At 41.5% G+C, this 13,899-nt stretch overlaps 2 long non-coding RNA genes across 3 annotated transcripts in view; both read right to left on the minus strand.

Annotated features, from left to right (window-relative positions):
• The window catches only part of LOC118161516, an 81,356-nt gene extending 69,055 nt beyond the window's left edge, over positions 1-12,301 (minus strand). The window contains exons 1-2 of one of the 2 annotated variants that reach the window (XR_004748064.1): positions 12,273-12,301; positions 9,631-9,722 (exon numbers count right to left, since the gene is read on the minus strand). This is a non-coding gene — a long non-coding RNA (uncharacterized LOC118161516). Of the gene's footprint in view, positions 1-9,603; positions 9,723-12,272 lie in introns of both variants that reach the window. The other variant, XR_004748063.1, reaches the window with a different exon arrangement.
• On the minus strand, positions 198-6,363 carry LOC118161519. The gene is made up of 3 exons (XR_004748068.1): positions 6,289-6,363; positions 1,845-1,940; positions 198-531 (listed from the first exon to the last, which is right to left on the minus strand). It is a non-coding gene; the product is annotated as an uncharacterized LOC118161519 (long non-coding RNA).
• Positions 12,302-13,899: the final 1,598 nt, after the last annotated feature.

Consider the following 13,899-nt stretch of genomic DNA (forward strand, 5'->3'; position numbering starts at 1 on the left):
TTGCAAGCATCACACCCATACTGGTAGCAGTCACTAAGAAGGCCACATAAGCACTAGAAGTGAGACTAGTACTTATTTTTGTTCAAACCCTGGTGTCTGAAAAAAATAAAGAAAAAAGATAAAAAAGCTTTACAGTTGTTAAAATTTCATATTTTTTGACACTTCAAGACACAGGGAATCAGCAAAATCCTCTCTCAAACCAAGAGCCTCTATTCAAAGCATATGAACAAGGGGCTCAATAAAAAAAGAAAATTTTCAACATAGATTTGGTGGAGAATTTCTGAGGAGATAAGCACTTTTGGGCAAAACAAGCCTGAGATACCTGAGAATAGTCTCTTGGCATTCACAAGAAACATGGTTGTTGGCAAGATGCCCCAAGTTATGAGTCCCTTCAGAAAGTCCTACCCATGCTGTTTGTACAAATTTGTTTCACACAAGAACCCAGAAGAACTTAACGCTACCTGCCATTTCACTTCACTCATCACAAGGACTGCATGCACTCTTCAGAAGTACTTGATGAAAACAGAGGAACTGCAAAAGAAAGAAGTTGCAGAAAGCACAACAAAAAAAGTGTATATACATTGTTGTCTTAAATAACTTTTTTTTTTTTTTTTTTTTTTTCCAAGTGAGGAATCATTCCATGATAAAAATAAATCACAGCAGAAGCTATCTAACTTCTACCCAACAGCCTGGTGCTTACAGGAGGAGAGATTTTAGTTTATTCACCAACCCTTGGGAAACATGATTGATCTGGGGAGTAGATGCAATTTTTTCTGTAAGGTAAAATGTTTCATTTTCTTTAGCAAACTGTAATTTATTGTACATAGCATTGAATTTTGATGAGCATTATAGCTGAATGGTTCATCAGATAATCTTCTGTCATGTTTGATGGCATCTTATTCTGAGTATGCATAAAATATGGGGGTAGAGGGTTAGGTGTACAAACACAAGCATGAATTTACAAATAGACATTGCTTATTCCTCATACTGACTTACTTATAGTAGTAAATAATTAGAAGCTCAACTGTTAATTTAGACTCAAGTGATGCAAATGAAAAGGGGCTAAAATTCAGCAGCTTTAATAAATTCAGTAAAAATGAACAGGCTGAGGCATCTCAAAAAGAACTGGATTATTTTTACCAGTGGATTAGCAGAAATTTTATGAAATGTACCATCATATGTGCTAATAATCAGTTGTATCAATTACAAGAAATTCAACTACAGATTGGCGGTTCATCAGCTGGAAACATCTGTGGAGGAGGAAGTGTTGGGTGCATCCATAGCTCAGATAGTGCCTGGTTATTGACAGCAATGCAGCCAGTGGTAGCAGGGGCTAACACAATCCCAACATGCATCTGGTAAAGCACTAGTCAGAAGAGCTAAGGCTGCATTAGCACCATTGTGAGCCCCTGTTGAGACTACTCAGAATGAAACATGAAAAAGAAGGGACATGGAAAAAAAACAGCCTGTGGTTGTGGCTAGTAAAATGGAAAGCAGAAGAGGGATATTTATATTGACTGTTAACACATCTGGAATGTTGACTGGGGAAAATGAGCAAGAGAAGAGAATTACTTAAGTGATACATTTGCCACAAACACCACCCCCTAGAATAATTTTACCATGGATAAATTTAAATGAATTTGACAAACATAATTATCAGCTTGCTTGGATCTTATTCTATGAGTCAGTAACAAACTTTTGGGGAATAAGACTTTCTATTTTATGTTATGGCTGTTTATTGAGATTTAAACACAAGGCAAAGCACACTTCTTTGTTCTTTACTCAGAAGGGAAGGAGAGGAAGGTGTTGGTTCCTCTCATTTTGCATCAAGCTAATGGCCATACCTTTGCAACTGTGCCACCAGGAGATCTAACATGAACAATATCAGTAGGGGACATTTATTTGCAGACATCATATCTTCTGTAGTCAAACTGATGAAGCTGGAAAAGCAAACAAACTTTCAGACTGTGCATGCCCTCACCATCTCTGCTGTACCAGCTCACATCACAGGTTTTAGAAAAGTGCAAGGTAGCAGCTGACCTTTTTGCTGATGCTCAGACTTTCAGGTTGAGCCCAATACTGCAATACTGACAGTAGCATACTTATGCAAATATTACTCTTTGAAGCATAATCCTCTTTCCTCTTTGCCCAAGATACCATGGCTCATGCCATGCTAGAGGCTTGCATACAACCTGGCCCCCCACACCCAGTATCTGAGTTGACACTGTACTAACTTCACACATGCTCACAGTTCTGCAAAGCAGCAATTAAGAGCCTGCAAAGTGGCACACATTTATGTTATTACTGCATCTCCTGGGCAGTACAGACTAATGCCAAAGGGAAAAATTCATGTAGCTGTAGATTAACAAAAATCCCTGACTTAAAGGATTTGGGTCCCTTAAATGTATTATACAGAAAATTAAAGAGAAGTCAGACTCTCTTGATCACACTAAAAGCTAAAAGGTACTTTATGAAGCTACCGTAGAGCAAAAAGAGACTTTAAAATGATCAAATCGGAAAATATCACTAAATCGGTGATATAAGTCTCATTTGGAGTCCATAGCTTAATCTCCGTATTTGGGAGAGAAGGATTACTGCAAGAGAGTTTTTAAAAACCTAGACAGGGGAATTACTGACTTGCATAGACATCAGGTAGGTGGAAGAAGGGTGCTCAGTGTTGATATGCCACCAAAACAACAATTTAAAGGTGACTGTTTAGCACTGTTCATAAAATGACATGAATGCAGAATAATTCATGGAGGAAAAGTAAATGCAGTCACTCTTTCAGGAATACTTAGAAATTCACATGAATCTCTCCTAGAGAATGGGCAGTTAACGTAGTTATTCCCATGGAGCAGGGTGTAGAGTTATCTGGGAATATTTATTATTTAAAACTTGAGCAGGAAATCACTAGTTTTTAATTTTGAAGGTTTTTGCACACAGAGAACATATTCTGGATGAAACACAATCAGGGAGACATCTCAGCAAGGCCCTGGCCCTGTGACAACAAAACCCCTTGGGCTCATAAATCCCCATTCAAAACATGGGACGACCCACACCAAGGAGCACCCTGGTGCTGCATTTGCTTTCTCACCCCTCTTTCTCAGTCTTTCTGCACTCCCAAGACAAGATTTTCATGTGCTTTAGGACTTCTCATTGAAGCTGAAAAAATATCTGAATTCTATAAAAAAAAATAAAAGTATTTATGCAAATTAGTTTAATCCAGGAGTTGAGGTAACAGGGCACTGCCTCAGTTCCCTAAGAAGAAAAAGGTTGATAGGAAAGAAGTGCAGCATACGATATTTGTTGTTAACAGTAAATGCTCATTTCAAATCCCACAGCCACGAGTGAGATACATACTTCATGTATGAAGACACACTGTTAATACGGCTCAGTAAGGTATAAGAAAGGGCCAGTTGAGAACCCAGCATTACATGTCTGAACCTGTTTAATATTCTGAGCCAGACTTGCAATTCTTGCATCTCAGCATGACTTTGTCACCTTCAGTTGAAGCTATGTTGCTTTTTAGACCAGGACTACATTCATGCATTAAGGAATATAAATGTGAACCATTATGAGCTATGATCAATCATTAGAAAACAGATACAATTATAATTTTATAATTATGAGAATAATTGGAAAAGATTAGTATTCTACCCAGCAGGAGACTTTGCAAAAGCCTGAAGGCAATTAAGCTGCTATATTTTGAAAGTATCTAATCAATTTAATTTATTTTCTTATATAAAGCAGCATGAACTTCAGTTTGCATTGTCAGAGGAGGCACGTTGGGTGACAAACTTCACTGGCAGATCATTCCAGCCCTATCACAGCTCAAGAAGATTCTTCTTACTGGTTCTTGTAAGCCTTGATGGGGCTCTGTTCGAGAGCACAAGACCTTTTTAACATTTTTACATTTACTATTTCAGGCAGCACTGAACTGAATTAACTGGCACCTCAAATCAAACTGACATTTAAAAAAAAAGTTGCAGAGACTTTTTTAGGTTAGTCAAGCAAAATCCTGATAGAAAACAGTGCACATTGACATGCAATCATTTAAGCAAATCTAAGAAACAAGCATCACTTAAAAAGTGCCAGAAAGGAAAAAATAACCCATACTTCCGAGAAGCTCATTCGTACTTCCTGAAAACCTGCCCCGATTAAATATATTAGCAGATTCAAATTACACTACAGAAAGGAAAATCATAAAATATCAACAGTCTGGAAGCCAGATATTCAATGACAGTATAGGGCACAGAGCACGCCAAGACTATTGCCTCAACTTCCTACCTGCTCTTGGTATTTCTGTGGGCTCAGCAGTGGTGTAACGTAATTCCTGGCTTACTGAGTATACTTAGACTCACACCTAAGCATAAAACTTAACTAGCAACTGAAAAACAACCCAAAGCAATATGAGGAACAGCATAGGACTCTCTCTGCTCAAGATAAGAGCTCTGCTGAATTCCACCCCTTCTCACCCTTAACTGGGATTAAGCAACACAAGCTCCACAGGACACGATGCAAAGTTCCTGAAAGGCAAAAAATAAAATAAAATAAAATAAAATAAAATAAAATAAAATAAAATAAATAAAAATTGCTGCCCTGGCTTCAGACTGTGAACAAAAGCAGGTCTGGAGTATTCACAGTTGCCAGTGCCTTCATGAAGAAGTTGGAGGAGTCACTGCCACATCTTCTCCTTGTACCCCTGTAGGGTAGCCACAGCTTAAGCCCCAGACTGGAGAGAGCGAGGGAAGCAGGCTGGAAAGAATCCAAGAAAGATTTACTCACAAGTCAAAATCAACTTTTAAGTCCATCATTTGAGTAGCTCTCTGACTCCCTTGTGCACGTGTGGAGTTATAGGAACAGGCAAGAAGGTAGGGGCAATAGGACCCTGACCATCCTTCTTTGGATTCAGAGCTGGTCTGGACACCTCCGTATGCTCCCACACCACACAGCAACCTCAGACACTGCCTCTGCTCATGTGCCACTCTCATATCCAGGCCACAGTCAAACCAAGTCTGATGACTGTTTTTTAATAAAGTGAAGGCTTTTGGATAAGAGTCAGCATAACTGATTGCTTTGCTGATAGTTTGAGAGACACTAGCAAAAGCCAAGTTTCAAATTAAAAGTGCTCTCCCTGCCAAGACATTGTTTTTAGAGATTCATGATAGAGCAATCTGATTTTAGTATTTCTGTGGTGTATGAAGGCCACCCACCACTCCATCTCTGCTGCACAAAGCTAATGTGGCTCAGATAATTAACTCAAGGACAAACGATTAGGAAGCTACAGGTTGTTCACCACTGGAGTCATTAATCCCTTCAAACATATTACCATTGCTCTATTGACTGACATCCCATATGTGATCAGCTGAATCCAGTTCATGATCTTTTCAATCGCGAAATGCATGACTGCACTTCTCCTCTTCTGAATTGCTACATTAGCCTCCTCTGATGTTAGAATCACAATGATTTGTGAAGCTTCTGCTGTTATCTATTAAAGTGATTCTATTAAAGTGATTTATGGTTTGTACTATTTTAGGTGGCATACCTGCAAGCAGAGGCAGAAGTGGCACTTCTGTTCTAAAGTGCCTTTTAACTCCTTTAATGCATTGCAGAAAAGGAGAAGGAAAAAAAAAAAAAATGTTTCTAGTAGAGAGTGATTCCCAAGAAAGTTTGTTTACAGCACCCTCCAGGCACCAACAGGACTGCAGCGTATTTTGGCATATTAAGCCTCTTCCCTTCTCACATTTGAGGCTTTTCCCTTCCACCCTATTGTGGCCCCTTTAATTCCTTATGGCACATCAGGAACCCTCCCATCGCCTCGTTGCAGGGTGTCATTTGCCTGGAGCACACTCTCCTGTTGGCCGTGGTGCCCTTTACACCCAATCCTCCAGCCCCACTTGCCATGCAGACAAAGGGCAGTCATCTCAGAAACGAGGAGAGTAGCAGGGAACACTCAGGCTGGCTCTGGGCAATTGCTCTCTGCCAAAGGTCTTTTCCCTAGCAGTCACTTTGCTGCCAGATATTATGCAGTCTGAAGCCTGAAGACAGTCCAAAAAAGGCATGTAGAAATAACATATTTCACTGTCCATCCCAGTTTCATAGTGGTCATCTGATTCTGTATGCTCATCATCCATTTGGAAATAAAAATAAGATCTCTTCTGCAAAACGATGCTAATGTCATACAAATAAGTACAGACAAAGGCTGAGTCTTCACAAAATCATGGCAAGGACATACAGTAAGATAGTCTTACACAGACAAGAGGTATCTTAATAAAGTCAAACACCAACCTATGCACAGAGGTGGAGAAAATGCCCTCTTCATCAAGGGAAAGTAACACTATAGCTGGAAATCCCAAGACTAGAAAGGATCTAGAGAGAATAATGACAAATTAGCAACATAGCATGAGCTCCCAGTGTGATCTGAGGCTCAAAGGAGATCAGGTAGAAGAAAAGAGCTGTTCTGTTACCCCTCCATACACAATGGGAAGGACAGGTGTGGCTATCACATCTTTCTCAAAAAGCATTTACAAAACTTGGGTAGGCTGTCCCCAAAGAGCCATAAATAAATCTGAGAATAGAATAAAATCCGCTACAGTAATAAATTTCAGAATCAATCTCTTTTCCTTAGAAAAAGATTGCCAATAACAACATCTAAGAACTTTCACAGGAAGAAAATATGCTAAAAAATAAGTTTAGTGGAGCAATACATAACACATCATTAGTATAAAGTCAAACCATAAATGAGGATCAGATTTTAATAGTGAAAATGTTTAACTAGTAGAAGGAATCATCATGACAGATACTGTATTCTTCATCTTTGATGTTCTCTAATCAAAGCTGAGGTGTTTATGTTTTAGAAACAGAAATCAACTGTTTAAAATCCTTGAAAAGTAATATTCTGCATGGCTTTGCATCACCTCTCCTAGTGATAGTTGCATTGGGTAGCGTAAGAACCAAATGTGAAATAGTTGGCTAGCTTTTAATAGGCCCCACAGCCTGATATTTGTATTCTTGTTTTTGGACAGGAACAAACTCAGAATGCTTATATCTTATGAAAAGCAGCAAAAAGCCCAGGTATCTTTTAGACCACGTTAAGGTGGCACCGGAAAACAGCAGAGGTACTTCCAGTCCAGGTGAAGCAGATTCCTAACCTCATCCCAGGAGGAAGCAGTAAAAACAGAACATGTTAAAAGGCAACATCATGGTAATGGGAACAAACTTTGATGCTATGAAAGATCTGGCCGTCCCACAGGCAATGGAAATTCTGCTGTTGATTTCAAAATGAACCAGAAATTCATGCAGACATTGCCTACTGTACACTAAAAAAAGTCAAAATCTTGACACTGTTGTTATACATTTTATGTACAGCGGGGACAGATACCTTAAAGGAGAGGAATAAGGTATATAAAATAGAGGTACAGAACAGAGTGGCCACTCCTATCCATAGTCCCATAAACAAAAGAGAGAGTTCATTAAATTCAATTACAAAGGCAATCACACTTGTAAGCAATCACACTAAATGTAATATTATAGTTAACACATCAGTACTTGGAATCATTACTCCATGCTAACATTTAATCAGTTTAAATTTTTATGAACTTTTCAATGCTTAACTGAACAACAGCAGCATCCGCAGTTGCTGTAGCTCTGGGGGAGTTTCAAATTGAAAATATCATGAGCATTATATCTCCAGGCAAAAAATACCACAAGTTGGATCAGAAATAAACTTACATTCCCTGCAACATCTAGCTGTGAATGAATGCCTGGGCTCTTAATGCTTTTGTGCATGTCTCCTTTTTCTTCTGCTGATACACCCAGCAAAGACTACTCTACTGATAAATCAAGACATTGGTGGGGATGGTCTCTCAGCCTGTCAGAGGATGTCTGTTCCTCACTTTGGTCTTCTAGCAACTCTCTGGCTTAATGTAAATCTTTGCATATAGCACTTTACATGTAGCAAATAGGAAATTTTTTCACTTTTACAGTGCAGCACAACAATAATTGCCAATTGCAAATTTAATCTGCAACATGGACTGCTTTTACCTCTACAGCTGACTCAGTGTGATTGCTTGGATCTGCTTTAGCAATTTTGAGAAGAATTTGTCAAAAGAGGAAAAAAAAGTAAAAGGAGTACGAAACTGGCCCATTGGTGCTTGACCAACACCTGAGACTTTCCTCCTGAATTAGGATTAGTGGGAGCTAATCCTTCCTGAAGGCACTATATTCAGCAGATTCCTACGGGGAACGTGGTCCACTGTGTTTATTGAGATGTTCTGCTTTGGAAACAACTTGACAACCGCCCTTGTCTGAACGCCAGGACACCTGCAGACAACCAGTGATGGACCAGGCTGCCCCTTGGGAGGACCTCAGCACGTGGAACATGAGTGCCTTGGGCCGAAAAGGAAAAGTCAGTTCCCTCCAGGGCTCAGCCAGAGAGAGACATCAGGGCTTCAGCATGCTTGAGCCATGCATGCATGACAGATTGCCTCTCCCTGAAAGAGTAAGTACATGCATCTCATGCGTGGGAGCACAAGCATGGCACCTATGAACACCAGGCATGCTGGTAAGGGTCTTTGCAACAGTTCACCCATACTGACTTTTCATTCAGTTCTCAATTCATTATTTTAAGGCCTGAAATTCAAACCCCACAAACCAGTGGTAAAGTTGTGCTATCAACAAAAACACAGTTATGCTTGTCTTCATTTCTCCTAATTGCAAAAAGTAATAATGGGAGAGTTCAAGGTTTGTAGGTTTGTGAGTTTTTTTTGTTTGTTTTGTTTTTGTTTTCCCCTAACCTCTGTATTCAGTTGCATCCATGTTAAATCTAAATATATTGCTCCCTCCTCACCTGCAAACTCAGACCACAGTGGGTTTTGTTCAGTAAGACAGATGTGGAAATTATTCATTACCTGATGAAATACTGGACCATGAGGAAATGTATTAATGAATGCCTGAGGGAATTTTTTTACATGCATTCATTCATTGTCAGTCTTAACCAGACTAAATGTCTTTGTCTTTCCTTCTTTCTCACCCCTTCCTCCTCCCCAGACAAGATGTTTGGAGACATTCTGAAGGTTAATTCAGAATTTTCTAAATGTCACCCAACTTGAATGATAAAGTTTATCTAATTTATTTTTCATCCTCCATCACAGCAAACTGTTAGCAACACTTAGGACCATAATCTCTACAAACTGAAGGCATCTGAAAGCATGGTTGTGCTAGAAAACAAAACACAACTTCCTTGTGTTTCTTTGGTTTCAGCAGCTTCATTCTTTCCACAAAAAATAGCCACATCCTTGATGTCACTTCACACTTCCCCTAAAGTAAGTCATACCACATTGAACAACACACATGTTACTGGAGCAACGTATATGACATTTAAATAAGCTGATGGGTTTACTATACTGACCTAACCTGAACTCCCCACCACGAATTCTGAAGAATAAATTCACTGCTGACAAATTGCCACAGAGGATGGCAAACTTTGGCTTTGGAGAGATCTGTGAAACCTCTATGCCCTGCAATTCAGCTATGCTCGCCACTACATGCCTTTCACGAGTTGAACAGCAGGACATCACCATTACAAGAAAAAGCTGATCTTACAAGGTTCCATGGTGAACTTGAACTTACTTCTTCCTCTTCAGCATGGTGTGGGAAGAAAACGGAAGCAGTCACCTCCCCAGTGCATGGCCAGAATCCAGAGGAATATCGAGTCAGCTCACCTGAAACAAATGAGGACAACCAGTCAGCCAGTTTCATTTACTCACACATTTAATGGAAAAACTTGATTCTGACAACTCTTCCCACAGCAAATTTACAACTAATATTTTTTTTTCCTGCTGCTGAACTTGATATTGGTTATTTTGAGATACAAGCTACAGTGAGCAAGCTCTGAAATACCGGAGTTAAACAATAGCAGGAGAAAGGGAAGGCATTCAAAGTTACAGAAGGAAAAATGCAATCTTCCAATCAGCTCATGTTCACTGACACTGCGACAACCAGCGTTTCAATGAACCCACAGACTCTTTTATCTAATTCACTGATGAGAGAACAGGAAGGCTTCTCCTGGGCTCGATCTCTTGGTCCAGCTCTAACCTCACACTGCAGTACCACAACTGGTGCCATCCACCTGCAATCCCCAGGGACACACCACCTAAGAGTAACATACTGATGATGCCTGTTCCACTTCTGTGATAGCACAGAAAATAATTTTTTGAGAGTCAGCACTACTTTAAGGAGACCAAATATATTAACAAAAATATGGAAGCAATAAAACAGCCTTAACAGTATAATAGCTTTAGAGGAGCAGAGGTTATTTTCTCTGTAACTCTAATTACTTAATAGACATTAAAAGCAGCAACATAATTACTCAGCCCTCACTGTATCTGCACCTTGGGATTTCACAAAATTTATAAAATGACATGACCAAGCAAAGGGTCATTGCAATAGAGACTCCATACAGCACACAGTCCTTCCCTATGCAAGAGGCTGACAAAACAGGCCAAGAGAGATGGAGAATTCCACCCACTGAGAGGCTGGGACCCCAGAAGAGTGGGGTCTGTGCCCCCAGCTGCTCCAAGGCAGGGAACTCATGCATACCCGTGGTCTGAGATCCCAAAACCCTTGCTCAGTCATACAAATGACAGTGATGTGGTTTATCCCAAGGGGAGGGATACTCCAGGCTTCACAGAGGACTGAAGGAAAGGGATGACAACCAGGTGTCTACAGGGAAGCCTGTGTACCTCCTCTGCCAGTCACAACAGGCTCTTTTGTTTTACCACCTGGACTGTGATTCATGTGAGATGCGAAGATATCCCCCCTCACCTTTTCTTGGGGGCAGTGATGCATTTTCCCAGAAGCTTGTTCAGCTTGGCTGAGTAGCTCACACAGTCACTTCTGCTAATGAGCATCTCTCAAAAAGGCCATCACCCAGGCTGGTGCACCCTAACCCACAGGGCAAGAGGGCTGGTCTCACCTCCCCGATCTCAGCTGGCAACAGGTCCCAAGTGACACCAGGAAAACATGGCTGTAGGAGACTTAGCTTTACATATTAGATACTTTTTTGAACCAATTTCTGACCTTTTAAAAATGTCATTGTTATTAATTCAAGCAATTTGCAATACTAAACTTTAAATATTATTCAGAACAATCCTTTGTCCTTTTGTAAAATGCCATTCCATTCATTCAGGCATGCACATTTTTTATTCATATGCTTCTATTTAATTCTACTTTACTATATTACTGAAAGCTAAGCATGTAACCTTTGCCTACACTTTGAATTCCTCTTTAATTGCACCACTTCAAGACGTCACACTACATTTAGTTTCCTGCAGGGCTCTGAAACTGCTTCTTGACATGGTCCCACAAAGTCCCCAGCTGCTCTCCGGCTGCAGGAGGTCACAATGCAGCCCAGCCATCTGTCTACAACACTTTTGCATCAGAGATACTGGGATTAAAGCTTTGGTCCTCTGCCTTCATGTCAGCTACAGTCTTTAACTCCCCACCTGCAGAGTCTGTGCACTCTCAACCCTGAGCCAACCCATCTTCATTTGTACTCAGGCAGCAGCATCATGCCAGGGGCATCGCAGAGCTGCAGGTTTCAGGATCACCACTGGAACACCTCCTTGTCCCCAGCTGAGCTTGGGAACAGAGCTTTATTTTATTTATTTTTATTTTTTAAGACTATGAATTAAACTGTAAGTATACCAGCTTTCCATTCAAAACACAGTGGAAATTATTAGCTTTGTTTGTTTTTCCTCAAGAAAGCTCCTGTTTGGTGACTTGCTTGTTTATCAGTTACCGGCCCTCCAGCTGAGGCAGTGACTCACTGTTGGTACCCAAGCACGATAAGACATGCAGTAGAGTGAGTATAAGAAGAGTTGCTTAGTCACAGCTATGGGCAGGAGGAAGTTCCTTTCAGTTAGTTTACCTTAAGCATTTGAAAATCAGGCAGAAGAAAGAATTAAGATCAATCTAAATCAAATCAAAACAAAACCTATTATTGGAAATACAATACTCCATTATCTTTGCCTTTCAATTTACAGTCAGAACTCACTTCAGGCTGTTGTGGTTTAACCCAGCTGGCAGCTAAACACCACACAGCTGTTCGCTCACCCTCCCCCCTCCCTCTCTGGGATGGGGGAGAGAAATGGGAAAGGGAAGCCTGTGGGTTGAGATAAAAAGACAGTTTATTAAGACAGGAAATAATAATAATAATAGTAATAATAATAATAGTGCGTATGAAACAAGTGATGCACAATGCAATTGCTCACCATCCGCTGACTGATGCCCAGCCTATCCCCGAGCAGCCACCCCCCACCCCGGCTAGCCACCCCTATATATTGTTTAGCATGACGTCAGATGGTATGGAATACCCCTTTGGCCAGTTTGGGTCAGCTGTCCTGGGTCTGTCCCCTCCCAGCTCTTGCTGCACCCCCAGCCTGCCCGCTGGCAGGACAGAGCGAGAAGCTGAAAAGTCCTTGGCTTAGTGTAAGCATTGCTCTGCAGCAATTAAAACATCAGCATGTTATCAGCACTCTTCTCGTCCTAAACCAAAACACAGCACCCTACCAGCTACTAGGAGGAAAAATAACTCTGTCCTAACTGAAACCAGGACACTTCAGGCTTATAGTTATATTTAGTTTTAGTTATACATCATACTAAGGACAGCATTTTGATCTAGGAACTTTTATGCTGAAAAGAGCTAAGTTTCTGAAGTTACCTGAGGAAATATATATATATAGAGAACATGAAAAGGCACAGAAAGCTGACTATAATTTTCAAGAGCTGTAGCAAGCACAATTTATATTGATAGTTGCATAACGAACATTTAACTGAATCCCGAGCCACTTTGAGCCATGGCTGACTGCCCTTGAATCTAAAGAATGTGCATTCAGCCATCTTGGTGTTTCTCAATTTCTGGCTGCACAGAGCTTTGCTCCTGATGGATTTGCAGATGCTGCATTGGGCTGTCAGCACACTGATCTTAGCATCTACACACTCCCTCAACCAGACCACTGTAATTTGGGATTTCTAGGAGCCAAGTGACTCTGATGCATAAAATTCCTACAGCTCCTTCAGGCATTGGTGTGGCCGTCCAACAAAACAGGAGGGTACTGAATCTGGCCCACTCATTGTGGGCTGATACAGGGTACTGACACTCCATGCATCAGTCTTGATCTTTTCAGCACAACTGTTGAATGCCTACAGCTCTGGGATTGAGTTAAAACCCTGTTGTCCTAGGACAGGCACTAATGACCAGTGCCAGGGATGATGGCACCTGGCAGTCTGGGTCCTAAATCTGTCCTTCTGTGTGGACAGAGTAACACCTACCCACTGTAGTGGGTTTATGTGGCAAGGTTTTGGTAGCAGGGGGCCATAGGGGTGGCTTCTGTGAGAAGGATCTAGAAGCCGCCCCATGTTTGGTAAGGGCCCCACTGCTGACCAGAGCTGAGCCATTAAGTGATGTTGTTTGCGCCTCTGTGAGAGCATATTTAAGACAGAAATAAACGCTGCAGCACACAGCAGCTGGGAGAGTGAGAGGAGTGAGGAACAGCCTTTCAGGCACCAAGGTCAGTGAAGAAGGAGGGGGAGAGGTGCTCCAGGCACCAGAGCAGAAGTCCCCTGCAGCCTGTGGTGAGGACCATGGTGAAGCAGGATGTCCCCCTGCAGCCCATGGAGTACCACGGTGGAGCAGGGTTCCACACTGCAGCCCGTGGAGGAGACCACGGTGGAGCAGGTGACCCTGCACTGACAGAGACTGCAGCCTGTGGAAGACCCCTGCCAGAGCAGATTCCAGGCCTGACCTGCAGCCTGTGGAGAGGAGACCATGCAGGAGCAGGTGACCTGGCAGGAGCTGCTGCCCGTGGGGAACCCAGGTTGGAGCAGTGTGCTCCTGAG

Source organism: Oxyura jamaicensis, chromosome 2, assembly GCF_011077185.1.
Source record: "Oxyura jamaicensis isolate SHBP4307 breed ruddy duck chromosome 2, BPBGC_Ojam_1.0, whole genome shotgun sequence".
In the NCBI taxonomy this organism is placed as follows: Eukaryota; Metazoa; Chordata; class Aves; order Anseriformes; family Anatidae; genus Oxyura; species Oxyura jamaicensis.